Source organism: Rhinolophus sinicus, chromosome 3 (assembly GCF_057876585.1).
Source record: "Rhinolophus sinicus isolate RSI-liver-muscle chromosome 3, RSI-T2T, whole genome shotgun sequence".
Taxonomy (NCBI): Eukaryota; Metazoa; Chordata; class Mammalia; order Chiroptera; family Rhinolophidae; genus Rhinolophus; species Rhinolophus sinicus.
The window spans coordinates 99,864,759-99,879,920 of record NC_142503.1 but is presented as its reverse complement, the minus strand read 5'-3'; the positions used below and the strand labels follow the sequence as shown (position 1 = coordinate 99,879,920).

The following is a 15,162-nucleotide window of genomic DNA, read 5'->3' as shown; positions in this document are numbered from 1 at the left end:
CAAGTATTGAAGACATGAAACAATTGGAACGCTTATATCTTATACATCACTGGTGGGTTGTAAAATTATATAACCACTTTAAAAAACAGTTTGGTAATTTCTTACAAAGTTAAACATATAATTACCACAAGACTCAGCAACCTCACTCCTGGACATTTATGCAAGAGAAATGAAAACATATTCATAGCAGCATTTTTCATGATAGCCCAAAACTATAAGTTCCATCAACAGATAAATGAATAAACAAATAACTAATCAGCAATAAAAAGGAATAAATTACTGATACATGTTAAGCATGGATAAATATAGAAAACATTATACTGACCAAAAGAAGCCAAACACAAAACAGTACATACAACATGATTCCATTCATATGAAACCTTAGAAAATGCACACAAAACATCTTAGAAAATAGCATTTTTTTGTCAAATGCCATAATGACAAAAATCAGATCAGTAGGGCTAGGAGTAGGGGGACCTGACTGCAAAGAGTTACCCTAGGAAACTTTTAGGGATAATGGAAGTGTTGTATTTTGGTGGTGATTAGGTGTTTATAAAATTGTCAAAATTCATCAAAATGTACACTTAAAATGGGTGAATATTATTGCATTAAATTATGCATCAATAAAACGTTATCTTTAAAAAGTTACTAGGCATGTATCAAATCATTTGAAAACTTTAAACGTCCCGACTACTTTGTTTCACCAACATGAAAGTGTCACGACTACGTCATTACTATGTTGAAAACCTACCAGGCAGTTGTAGTAAAATACAGAGATCTTGGATTTCATTATTTTCTTCCCTGATCCTCATTCCAATTCCGGTCAACTATTTATGCAAGTAACATATAAAGAAAATAGAGTAAATAAATTTAATGAATGAAAGAATTATTTAATTCCCAACTTGAAGCTGTATCTCTACAATAATGTATCTGCTAAGTAAGTACTTATTTAAAATTCTAATGGGAAAGAAGACGACAAAATCAGACACTGCAACTCCAAATTTTGGAGATTTTCCTAATCTTGTATTGACCTTATGCAGGATTGCATCATTCATTCATGTTGTCTGGTAACGCAGCAGTGGAATAAAACAAGTAAAAACTACACAAAAGTAAATCGATGAGAAGAAAGCCTTGAAATCCCACGAAATATTCTACCTATTCCGATTAAGAAAAATAAATGTAGAGTCACGAGGCCCTGGATGTGGAAAAGGCAAACCGGTAAATCAGAAAGTCAGGCACACGGAGAGATAAACACACGCGGGACTCACCCGGCGCTGCTCCTTCCGGGGCCGCCGCCACCCACTGCAGGGCCCGCGGCTGCGACTGCAGGCCGACCGCTGGCTCCCACGCTCAGGCGCGCGGCTCTGGGGGAGGCGACCAGTGCAGACCCGCAGAACCTTTCTTCACCAAACAATCCTATGAGATCTGCTGATAAGTCCCGGTCTGTTTTACAAGTGTTTTATCCAAACTGAAGACTGCAGAGTGGAGCTGGGAAGAAGCCCTTAGCCACGCCCCGGGGAGGGCTTCCTGAGCCCGCCCTCTCCTCCCTGCCTGGGCCTGGCGCGCGCGGACCGAGGCGTGTACTGGGGGTGGAGGCTTTCCTGCAAAGCCCGGAGCGCCACCATCTCCACGTTGCAGAGGCACGCAGGAGCTGCCGACCTCCAAAAGCGCTCCCCACCATCAGTACTCCGGCTTAGGGTACGTGAGAGAAAGGAGGGATATCTGCACTGATTTTGCAACTAACGAAAACCCCTTGGGGCCTTTTTTGGCATTATGCTCTTGTAGAATATAGGTCTCAAGAACTTCAAAATCCATTCATATTCTCAACTATTAATAAAACGCAGAAAACCATGAGTGATAAAGTGAGTCTTCGCACCCTTTTTCTTTTTTTTTTTCTTTGTCATTTTTTCTTCTAGGTGTCACTTGCCCAGCTACTTTTATGTTGACTGCAGTAAATAAGAACTGATTTCCCCCAAACATTTTACCTTTGGGCACAGCTGGCTGGAGCTGGGCGGTGAGGCCCCACCCTAAACACAACCCGAAACCTCAGATGCTGACGGCTCTTCATGCTCCCCCCAAGCTTGTCACTCAGACACAGGCGATGCAATTGCTGGAGCAGGACACTTGGTTACAGATTCCCTGCCCTTTGCTAGAGAACCCTTCAAAAATACAATTCTATCCAGAAACAAGAGTCATGGCCACGCTCATTGGTCAGATGTGCTTTTGAAGTTCAACGTTGTCGGATTTCATTAGTAAGAAAATGATTGCAGGTTTGGGGCACGCCCAGTTTAATTTCTCTCAGATATGCCGGAAATGGTTCTGATGAAGGATAGAGAGGAAGAATTTTGATGTTTTGAAATATGAGGTAAAAGATTATACAATTAATGGGGGCGGGCAAACTAAGGGGCTCTAAAATAACAGTCTAGTCAAGAACCTGCTTATATTTTGTAGTAAGTAATTTAGAAACACGGCTAATAAAAAAATGTTAAACACCAAATATTTGTATATAAGTAGTAAAGGTAATTGAAAGTGTTTTTAAACTGAAAAAGAAACCCAAGTAAAATAAATGTGAAAGAGTAAAGTTCATTTCTGCTATTATTTATATTTCATAGATGTTTAATATTAAATAGATTTCAAATAAAATATTTATACTGAATAAAATCTGTGAGCTACTCCTGGTCCCTGTACTCACCTCACATTCATACCTGTATTAACACTTGTGGGCATGAGATGGCAGTGTTGTAATTAGCTAGAGCACATACCACATTTAAAAAAAAAAAAAAAAAAAGTCCAGAAGAAGTTAAGGGGTGGTCACAGATACCTGTAGCAATCAGGAAGTAATCTTGCCAGACAAGGCATAAAATACAAACAGATTATAATATGCTTCATTGTTGTTCTTCTGGAATAATGTCAAATAGCAAACATGAACCAAATACAATACAATATAACGAAGTCATAATAAAAACATTAGTAAATTATTTTGCAAAGCTTAATCATATTTGGTGAGTAAAAAGTAATATAAATAACACTAGTGTTCCTGAAAGGTTTTCTGTAGATCACATTTTTATAAGCTAACAAGTTTTCTAATGAATAACTGTTAGAATCAAGTACTGTTTTTCTTTGAAAAGTAATTCAGTGCTAATAAAATGGCCTTGTAAAATACAGGAGTACCTCAGTTTTCGAATGTCTCCGTTGACGAACATTTCAGTTTACAAACACTGTAAACCCGTAAATAAATGCTTCGGTTTTCAAACACGCCTCAGAAGTCAAACATGTCACGAGGCTTCCGCTGAGTGCAAGATCCTGAGGATTAGCTGTCAGATGTTTTCCAACGTTTCAGAATTGAACAGTCTTCCGGAATGGTTTACATTCAAAACCAAGATACCACTGTATAGTAAATTGGAACAATTACTCTAGAAAACACTATGGTATTTATTATTCAGTAACTTTGAACATGCATGTTTCTGTGACCCAGCAATTCCACCTCAGGAATGCAGTTGAAACAAATTCTTGAGAGTTCCGGAAAAATGGTGGCGTGAGGTGAGCCTCTGTAAAGCTCCCCTGGAATTTACAAAGAATCGAACAACAAAAACTCCTCAAAGGACTCCCTGCACAGCAGACAGGCAATATGAACAGGCCCACTACCGACTGAAATCACCTACAGGTGGGAGATTCGCGCGAGTGGAGGGAGGAGGAAAGGGAGAAGCGCGTGGAGACGGAGCCGCGTGGGCGCAGAACGCAGACCCAGCTCAGTGCGCCTAGCTCGCTGCTTCCCGGAACTACCGCAGCTGCGAGTGAGGGAAGAACTCGGACTGCTAGGGCTCCGCCAGGGCTCCACAGGGCTGAGGGGACAGCATATAACACGGCTGAACCCAACGCTCACGGCAGAGACCTCGGAGAAAAGACTGAGGGAAGAAGGCTGAAAACGGTGGTTTAAGCCCGCACTGCCTAGCAGAGAACGGAAGCCTTCAGCACTGAGACTAGCCGCCCCCTCCATCCCCTCCCAGAGCTCGCCCCGCCGCCACCTGCCCTGTGCTAGAAGCGAAACAGTAGCAGTGTCAGATCAAAACAACAGAAAATTTGCTGTTTTGAGAACTGTGGACCAAAGACACAGATTTGCAGCCCAACTAGTTCCGGCAAAGGGGAGAGAGCTGTGGAAGCAGGACCGGCTGTGGTAGTGGTTGCTGCCACTGCTCTGGGCCACCTCTCACAGCTCACCCCGCCCCTGGCCCCACCTATCTGGGCGGATCCCTGCAGGAGTAAACAGAACTGCTGAAACATACGGGCTCTGAATCAGGAGCTGGAAGAGCTTTGGAACATCAAAAGCTCTCCGCATACCCACCGGGACACTGCACCCTGTGACCTAGACGAACTATTAACAGAGGAGAAGCCCGTCTCCCGGGGAATCCCCCCATTGTATGAGAAGCAGGAATAGTACAGAGAAAACAGCACTACCATGTGGGAGAAGAAAAATAAATTGCAGTTGGAGAAATAATAAAACTATCTACCAACAAGTTCTGGAAAACAAAAGAAAGACCTCTTCCTATCAACCTGTTCAGAAGTCACTCCTGTAGATGTCTAGGAAGAGAAATAGTAAAACAGTAATCGCCATGAATAACCAAGGCAACAAGATAGCTCAGAAAGAAAGTGAAAAATCTCCAGAGAAGGCACTTAAAGATACAGAAATATGTGACTTAAATGACAGAGAATTCAAGATTGCAGTTCTGAAAAAACTCAGCGAGATACCAGAAAACACAGATAGGCAGTTAAATGAACTCAGAAACTCAATCAAAGAACAGCATGAGCATTTTACGAAAGAGATTGAAATCTTAAAAAAGAACCAAAGAGAATTTCTGGAGATTAAGAACTCAATAGAAGAAATTAAGAATGAAATAACCAGCTTAGGTAGTAGAGTTGACCAGATGGAGCAAAGAATCAGTGACATCGAAGATAGAAACCTGGAAATGACACACATAGAAGAAGAAAGAGACTTGAGACTTAAAAGAAATGAAAGAACTCTACAAGAACTTTCTGACTCCATCAGAAAGAGCAATATAAGAATAATGGGCATACCAGAAGGAGAAGAAAGACAGAAGGGAACAGAGAATATATTCAAACAAATTGTCGATGAGAACTTCCCAAATTTGTGGACAGAACTGGACCCTCGAATCCAAGAAGCAGATAGAACACCTAGTTACCTCAATCACAACAGGCCTTCTCCAAGGCACATTGTATTGAAGCTGTCTAAAATCAACGACAAAGAAAGAATCCTCAAGGCAGCCAGGGAAAAGAAGACGGTAACTTACAAAGGAAAGCCCATTAGATTATCATCAGATTTTTCAGCAGAAACTCTACAAGCCAAGAAGGAGTGGAACCAAATATTCAAACTATTGAAAGAGAGAAATCATGAGCCAAGAATAATATATCCAGCAAAGATATCCTTTAGATATGAAGGAGGAATAAAGACCTTTCCAGACATACAGAAGCTGAGGGAATTTTCTAATACACGACCTGCACTACAAGAAATACTAAAGGAGGCTATTCGACCACCATCAACAGGGACAATTTGTGGCAACCAAAACTCAAAAAGGGGGAGAGTAAAGGCCTGAACCGGAATATGGGAATGGAGAAAGTAAGCATGCTGAAGAAAATGGAATACTCTAAATATCAAACTTTCTTTTACATAAACTTAAGGGTAACCACTCAAAATAAATCCAGAATTGAAATATATACTGAAATAAAAGAAGAAACAGAGGGAAACATCATAGAATACGACCACACAGAAATAATAGACAACAACAAAAAGGCAAAGAAACTAAAGATAGAATGACAGGAAATCCTCACATATCAATAATCACCCTAAATGTAAATGGACTGAACTCACCAATAAAAAGGCACAGAGTAGCAGATTGGATCAAAAAACTAAACCCAACCATATGCTGTCTCCAAGAGACACATCTCAGCTACAAGGACAAGCATAGACTCAAAGTGAAAGGGTGGAAATTGACACTCCAAGCAAATGGTACCCAGAGAAAATCAGGTGTAGCCATAATGATATCAGATGAAACAGACTTCAAGGTGAAAAAGATAACAAGAGACAAAGATGGACATTTCATAATGGTGAAGGGGACTGTACAACAAGAAGACAAAACACTCATCAATATTTATGCCCCCAATCAGGGAGCACCGAAATACACCAAGCAATTACTTACAGAACTAAAGGGAGAAATTGACCAAAACACAATTATACTAGGGGACTTAAACACATCATTGACAGCTATGGATAGATCATCCAAACAGAAAATAAATAACGAAATAGTAGCCCTAAATGACACATTAGATGAAATGGACATAATTGACATTTATAGAGCACTTCATCCTAAAACATCAGACTATACATTCTTCTCTAGTGTACACGGAACATTCTCAAGGATAGACCATATATTGGGACATAAAATCAGTCTCAACAAATTTAAGAAGATTGAAATCATACCATGCATATTCTCTGATCACAAGGCTTTGAAATTGGATATCAAGTGTATAAAGAAAGTGGGAAAAAACACAAATACATGGAGATTAAACAACATACTTTTAAAGAAGGACTGGGTCAAAGAAGAAATTAGAGGAGAGATCAAAAGATACATAGAAACAAATGACAATGAAAATACATCCTACCAAAATTTCTGGGATGCAGCGAAAGCAGTTTTAAGAGGGAAATTTATCTCATTACAGGCCTATCTCAAGAAACAAGAAAACTCCCAAATAAATAACCTCATGTTACACCTTAAAGAACTAGAAAAAGAAGAACAAGTAAAACCCAAGGTCAGCAGAAGAAAGGAAATAACAAAAATTGGAGCAGAACTAAATGAAATAGAGAACAAAAAGACAATAGAAAAAATTAACGTGACAAAGAGCTGGTTCTTTGAAAAGATTAACAAAATTGACAAACCCTTGGCTAGACTTACTAAGATAAAAAGAGAGAAGACACTGATTAACAAAATCAGAAACGTAAAAGGGGAAGTTATCACGGACACCACAGAAATACAAAGGATCAACCAAGAATGCTATGAAGGACTGTATGCCACCAAATTCAATAACCTAGAAGAAATGGATAAGTTCTTAGAAACATATGGCCTTCCAAGGCTGAACCATGAAGAACTGGAAAATCTAAACAGACCGATCACCAGTAACGAAATTGAATCAGTCATCCAAAACCTTCCCAAAAGCAAAAGTCCGGGACCAGATGGCTTCACTAGTGAATTCTACCAAACCTTCAAAGAAGATCTAATACCAATCTTGCACAAACTCTTCCAAAAAATTGAAGAAGAGACAATACTCCCTAACTCATTTTATGAGGCCAACATTACCCTGATACCAAAACCTGGTAAGGACAGCACAAAAAAAGAAAACTACAGACCAATATCTCTAATGAATACCGATGCAAAAACCCTAAATAAAATTCTAGCAAATCGAATACAACAATGCATTAAAAAGATTATTCATCACGACCAAGTGGGGTTCATCCCTGGGGCACAAGGATGGTTCAACATACGCAAATCCATCAATGCGATACATCACATAAACAAAATAAAGGACAAAAATCATATGATTATATCAATTGATGCAGAAAAAGCATTTGACAAGATACAACATCCATTTATGATTAAAACACTTAATAAAATGGGTATAGAAGGAAAATACCTTAACATAATAAAGGCCATATATGACAAGCCCTCGGCTAATCTCATAATTAATGGAGAAAAACTTAAGCCCTTTGCTCTACGTTCAGGAACACGACAGGGATGTCCCCTATCACCTCTGCTTTTCAACATCGTGTTGGAAGTCCTTGCCAGAGCAATCAGGCAAGAGAAAGAAATAAAAGGCATCCAAATTGGGAATGAAGAAGTTAAATTATCACTCTTTGCAGATGACATGATGCTATATATAGAAAACCCTAAAGACTCCACCAAAAAGCTATTAGAAACAATCAACGAATACAGTAAAGTTGCCGGCTACAAAATCAACGCACAAAAGTCCATTGCCTTCCTATATACTAACAATGAAATCTCAGAAAAAGAAATACAAAAAGCAATTCCTTTTGCAATTGCAGCAAAAAGAATAAAATACCTAGGCATAAACTTAACCAAGTATGTGAAAGACCTATATGCTGAAAACTATAAGACATTTTTGAAAGAAATTGAAGAAGACACAAAGAAATGGAAAGACATTCCGTGCTCATGGATTGGAAGAATCAACATAGTTAAAATGGCCATATTACCCAAAGCAATATACAGATTCAATGCAATCCCCATCAAAATCCCAATGGCATATTTTAAAGAAATAGAACAAAAAATCATCAGATTTGTTTGGAACCACAAAAGACCCCGAATAGCCAAAGCAATCTTAAGGAAAAAGAACAATAATGGAGGTATCACACTTCCTGACTTTGGCTTGTACTACAGGGCTACAATAATCAAAACAGCATGGTATTGGCAGAAAAACAGACACATAGACCAATGGAATAGAATTGAGAACCCAGAAATAAAACCACATAAATATGGACAGATAATTTTTGACAAAGAAGCTAAAAACATACAATGGAGCAAAGACAGCCTCTTCAATAAATGGTGCTGGGAGAATTGGATAGCCACGTGCAAAAGAATGAAACTGGACTGCTATTTGTCACCATGTACCAAAGTTAATTCAAAATGGATCAAAGACTTAAGCATAAGACCTGACACAATAAACTGCATAGAAGAAAACATAGGTACTAAACTTATGGACCTTGGGTTCAAAGAGCATTTTATGAATTTGACTCCAAAGGCAATGGAAGTAAAAGCTAAAATAAACGAATGGGACTATATGAAACTTAAAAGCTTCTGCACAGCAAAAGAAACCATTGACAAAATAAAGAGGCCACCAACTGAATGGGAGAAGATTTTTGCAAACAGTGCCTCCGATAAGGGGCTAGTATCCAGAATATACAAGGAACTCATGCAACTCAACAACAAAAAAACAAACAACGCAATTGAAAAATGGGCAGAGGACTTGAAGAGACATTTCTCCAAAGAGGACATACAAATGGCAAATAGACATATGAAAAAATACTCAACATCACTAATCATCAGAGAAATGCAAATAAAAACCACAATGAGATATCACCTCACCCCAGTCAGAATGGCTATCATCAACAAGACAAATAGTAACAAATGTTGGAGAGGCTGTGGAGAAAAAGGAACCCTCATACACTGTTGGTGGGAATGCAGACTGGTGCAGCCGTTATGGAAGGCAGTGTGGAGGTTCCTCAAAGAATTACGAATAGAATTGCCATATGACCCAGCAATCCCTCTCCTGGGCATCTACCCAAAAAATCTGAAAACATTTAGAGATAAAGACACGTGTGCTCTAATGTTCATTGCAGCTTTGTTTACGGTGGCCAAGACATGGAAACAACCAAAATGTCCTTCGATAGATGAATGGATAAAGAAGTTGTGGTATATATACACAATGGAATACTATTCGGCAGTAAGAAAAGATGATATAGGAACATTTGTGACAACATGGATGGATCTTGAGAGAGTAATGCTGAGCGAAAGAAGTCAGACAGAAAAAGCAGAGAACCATGTGATTTCACTGATATGTGGTATATAAACCAAAAACAACAAAAGAACAAGACAAACAAATGAGAAACAGAAACTCATAGACACCGACAATAGTTTAGTGGTTGCCAGAGGGTAAGGTGGGCGTGGGGTGGGGGGTGGGAGATGAGGGTAAGGGGGATCGAATATATGGTGATGGAAGGAGATCTGACTCTGGGTGATGAACACACAATGGGATTTATAGATGATGTAATACAGAATTGTACACCTGAAATCTATGTAATTTTACTAACAATTGTCACCCCAATAAATTTAATTTAAAAAAAAATGCATGGCACGAAACAGCACATACAATATGAACTTACTCATGTAAATCTTTGCATAATTGAAGGATATTTGGAATGTTTACCAAAATGCTGAGTAGTTGCCTCTCAATGATTTTCACTCTTTTATTCTCTTGTATTGCTTGAATTTTCCACAGGATTGTGCATTATCTGTGTCACCAGGGAAAATATAAATCTACAAGGTGTGATCAAACAATACAATGAATGTTTAAATAAAAATAATTTTATTACAGTAAAAGACACATTGCCATTAATACCTCTCAAATTACTTCCCCTCGCTTCGAACCCACTTATCCCATCGCCTTGCCACTTTTTGAAGCAGTTCTGGAAGTCCTCGTTCGTGAGTGTCTTTAGTTGCACCTGGAGTGTTTAAGGGAATCAACAGCAGCAGATCCAAGAAAATAGCAGCAAAAATAGACTCCCTAAAATGAGAAGTTCATGACAAAGTGAAAAACTTAGTTGTTTCCTCAAAGTGAAACAACCAGAACAGAGGTGGAGATAAAAAGAACTGAGGTTGGGCTGAAGTTACAGGGAGCACAGTAGAAAGAGGAAGTACAGAGTGTTCACAAGAGTGTCTGGGAAACTCAGATATGGTATATCTCAGAAAGTAGATGAAATGCCCACCTGAAAGGTAGGGACTATGTTACCTTTGTGCAATGACTAGTGATGATGACATAGAGAACAGATCTGGGAGCAGAAGCCCTATGGGGCCAGTTTAGAACAAAGAAGAAAAGGAAGGAAGGCTACACAAAAACCACAAAGAAGAGCCACATTGAATGAGACAGTCTGACTGGCAGTCAAAGCATCCTGAAGCCTAGAAAACTGGTTTGGTCCTTCTTGCCCTTCCTGCACAGAAGACCCTTGCAAATGGTTGGTCCAGGAAAATACAACTCACTTAATAATTAATTTAAAAAAAGAAAGGAGAAAGTGACAAACACTTTTGTTATAAGTTGAATTGGGTACCTCCAAAATTCAAATGTTGAAGTTTTAGCCCCCTAGTATATTCAGAATGTGACTAGATTTGGAGATAAGCTGCTCTCTAAATCATGTCTTTAAAAAGATGATTAAGCACAATCCTATTTGCTTATGGGAGAAGGCTGGTATTAGAATTATAATGGATTTTTAGGAGTGGTACAACTGTTTCAGAAACTTTTCAGGTTTCTGACTAGTAGTTTGGAAGTGTTATCAGTTTTTTTGTTGTTGTTTTCTATTTGGAGAATAAAAAGAAGCAAGAAACATAGTGTTTACAGCCACAATGGGACTTTCAATAAAGTGCTTTATTAAGGTAATTTTAACCTCAGAAAGGGATATGAGACGTATTGCAGGCCCAGCATTTCCTCACAAGAAATGTTCTCCACTATTTATCTTAGCATATTAGAGTTACTCTTTGGTGTCCTTTGAAATATGAGCAAATATTGATGTACTCCAGTCATTCTAAATTTATGGTAGTTTCCGAACCATGCCATACTGTTTCTGACCCCCACCTTAGCACATGAAATTGTTTCTGCCTAGAGAATATTTTCCTACTATATCTCCTCCTTCATGTTATCCAACGTTCTTTACTCAGACTTCCCAGCTCACTTCAAATGATCTCCCTTAATTCCAAGAATTGACTTGGGGTACTGACACATACTTTGTAGCCAGTGTTTACTGAGTGATTCCTATATATAAGGCCCTGTACTAGGTAGGAGCTGTAGAGGAATAGTAAAATTAAAGTAATTAATTAATTAATTAAATGAGGTCTTTAGATTGAGCCCTAATCCAATCTGATGGAGGTACTAATAAAAAGAGGAAATTTGGATGCATGGGGAGATACCAGAAATGTGAGTGTGCACAGAACAAAGATCATGTGAGGACACAGTGAGAAGGCAGCCATCTATCTGCAAGCCAAGGAGAAAGGCCCGTGAAGAAACCAAAGCTGCTAACATCCTGAACTTGGACTTCTAGCCTGAAGAAAATAAATTTCTATTGTTTAAGTCATCCAATCTGTGATATTTTGTTATGCAAACTAATACAACTTTTTCATACAAAATTACTATAAAAATGGTAGAAAAGAGGGAAACCTTACCCATAGGGAAAAAAATGCTGTGATTGATTACACATTCTACCTTGATATTTAAAAACACATTGATTTGCCTCCATCAAGGACAAATAAATTTTTGTTTTACAAGTGTGGGAATTCAGGGAAGATATGACAAGACAGGAGGAGATAAGATGAAATGCAACTCCAGGAAAGAAGTAGAAGGGGGGAAATCCAAGAAGTGAAGATGAAGCTAAAAAGAACACAAGTAAAAATAGATACTGTGTAAAACACAATAATCAATATAGAGAATAAAAATGAGAAAAGCAAACAATATAAAATAATGAAATAGAATTAAAGTGAAAATGATAGCTGTAGAAGATAGGGAAAGGAGATCCAAAATATGCGGAATCGAAATTCCCAAATAAGGTAACCAAAACATTTGAACAAAATAACTACTTACAGATATATCAATTAAAGCTACTGGATTTCAAAATAAGGTTAGAATCATTTGGACTGCCAGGAAAATAGACAAAGTAACTTATAAGGGGTAAAAATATAGGCTGACCTCACACTTTTCCACAGATGAATTTAATGTCAGAAGACAATGGAGCAATAACTAAAATAGTGTTTCTCAAAGTGAGACCCTTCAACCAGCATTAGCATCACCTGGGAACTTACTAGAAAGATCAATTCTTAAAAAAAAAAAAAAAATCAATTATTGGACCCAACTGCAGAATACCGAATCAGAAACATTGGGATTGCGGCCTTGTAATCTGTGCTTTAACAAGCCCTCCAGTTGATTCTGACCAGGATAAAGTTTTGAATGTATAAGAACTCTGGGAATATTTTTCCCATGGAAATGTTTTGCTTGAGGAAACTGCTAATGAAAAAATTCTACCAACCAATGGATGACAAAGGAAGTTTCAGCAAAGAACAAGCAGGAGCATTAAGTATATATAATTGCAAAACTAAGACTAAACAAACTTAGGTACTGTGGCAAAATATATATATACTTTGTGGCAAAATTTATATATATGTATACATAAAGGTTATATACCTAACAATATAAAAATGATACTATAGAAAATTAGGAAGGGAAAAATTATAGAAGAAATAAAGTAAAGTACGTTTTTGCTGATTTCTTCATTTATAGTAGCTGAGAGGTAAAGGTATTATTTAAAACATATTTAACAGTGTAAAGGTAATACTAAGAAAACCATTGTTAACTAAAATCAGAAGATAAAGAAAAAATGAATAGGCACAGTCTAAAAATTTTTGAGGATTAAATAAGGCATATCCATCAACATCATCACCAGAACAAAAATATAAAGCTTCAGAAAACTATAAATATGCATGCATATGCACATACACAAACCAAAGCAAGTGGGCAGTACAGTAAATACATACACCAAAAATATCAGATTTAAGATTAAATATTTCTGTCGTTTTAGTAAATGTAAAAGAGCTTCAATCACTTTTTAAATTTTTTTATTAGTTTCAGGGGTACAAAGCAACATAATAGTTAGACACTTAAACTCCTTATAAAGTAATAACCCACCCCCCAAACTACTACCCTTCTGACAACTTACATAGCTATTACAATACCATTGACTATCTTCCCTATGTTGTACTCCACATCCCGTGACTATATATACCTGTATATTTAGTTATAGTTGACATTCAATATTATTCTACTGCAGCTTCAGGTGTATAGCACATTGGACACAATCTATGAAGTGATCCCCCTGATAAGTCCAGTGCCCCATCTGGCACCTTACATAATCTTTATAACATTGTTGATTATATTCCCCATACTGTATTAACTATCAATTTGTATTTCTTAACACATTCACTTTTTCACCCTGCCCCCAACCCCATTCCCATCTATCACCCTGGTAGATCTAGTACCTATCTGGCACCATACCTAGTTATTACAATATTGTTGACTATATTCCTTGTGCTATACCCTATATTCCTATGACTACTATGTAACAACCAACTTGTACTTCTTAATCCCTTCCCCTTTCCCCCATTCTAACCTCCCTCCAGTCTTAAATAAGTCCCTTTAAGATTCCTTGTAATACTGGTTTAGTGGTGATAAACTCCTTCAGCTTTTTCTTGTCTGGGAAGTTCCTTATCTGTCCTTCAATTCTAAATGAAAGCTTTGCTGGGTAGAGTCATCTTGATTCTATGTCATCACTTTTCATTACTTGGAATACTTCCTGCCAATCCCTCTGGCCTGAAAAATTTCTGTTGAGAAATCAACTGACAGTGTTATGGGAGCTCCCTTGTAGGTAACTAACTGCTTTTCTCTTGCTGCTTTTAAGATTCTCTCTTTGTCTTTAACCTTTGGCATTTTAATTATGATATGTCTCGGAGTTGGCCTCTTTGGGTTTATGTTGTTTGGAACTCTCTGTGCTTCCTGGACTTGTATGTCTATTTCCTTTACCAGGTTAGGGAAGTTTTCTGTCATTATTTCTTCAAATAGGTTTTCAATTACTTGCTTTCTCTCTTCTCCTTTTGGTACCCCTGTGAGGCAAATGTTGGTACACTTGATATTGTCCCAGAGGCCCCTTAAACGTTCCTCAATTTTTTGGATTCTTTTTTCTTTCTGCTGTCTGGTTGGATGTTTTCTGCTACCTTATCTTCTACATCGCTGTTGGATCCTCTGCTTCATCTAATCTACTGTTGATTCCCTGTGATATATTCTTCATTTCTGTTATTGTATCCTTTATTTCTGACTGGTTCTCTTTATATTTTCTATCTCCATTTTTATGCTTCCTATCTCTCTGTTGAAGTTCTCCCTGAGATCATTGAACATCCTTATAACCAGTGTTTGGAACTCTGTCTCTGATCGATTGATTATCTCCATTTCACTTAGTTCTTTCTCTGGAGCTTTGTTCTGTTCGTTTATTTGGGGCATGTTTCTTTGTCTCCCCATTTTGACTGCCTCCCTGTATTTGTTTCTATGTATTAGGTAGGGCTGCTATGTCTTCCGGTCTTAGTAGAGTGGCCTTATGTAGTAGGTGTGCTGTGGGGTTCAGTGGCACAGTCTTTCTGGTCACCTAAGCCAGGTGCTCCAGGTACGTCCCATGTGTGGGTTGTGTGTGCCCTCCTCTTGTAGTTGAGCCTTGGTTGATAATTGTACCTCTGTGGGAGGAATTGACCCTTGGGCTCACTGGTTGTGAGGACTGGC

General features: G+C 38.1%; 1 protein-coding gene across 4 annotated transcripts in view; it reads right to left on the bottom strand.

Annotated features, from left to right (window-relative positions):
• Positions 1-15,162, bottom strand: part of PSPH (phosphoserine phosphatase) — an 85,702-nt gene that overhangs the window by 39,125 nt on the left and 31,415 nt on the right. Inside the window, exons 1-2 of one of the 4 annotated variants that reach the window (XM_019719100.3) lie at positions 1,269-1,409; positions 752-827 (exon numbers count right to left, since the gene is read on the bottom strand). The exons of 1 other annotated variant lie outside the window; for it this stretch is intronic. The gene's annotated coding sequence lies outside the window, so the exon portion shown is untranslated. Of the gene's footprint in view, positions 1-751; positions 828-1,268; positions 1,502-15,162 lie in introns of those variants that run through there. 2 more of the 4 variants (XM_019719101.3, XM_019719099.3) reach the window with 2 other exon arrangements.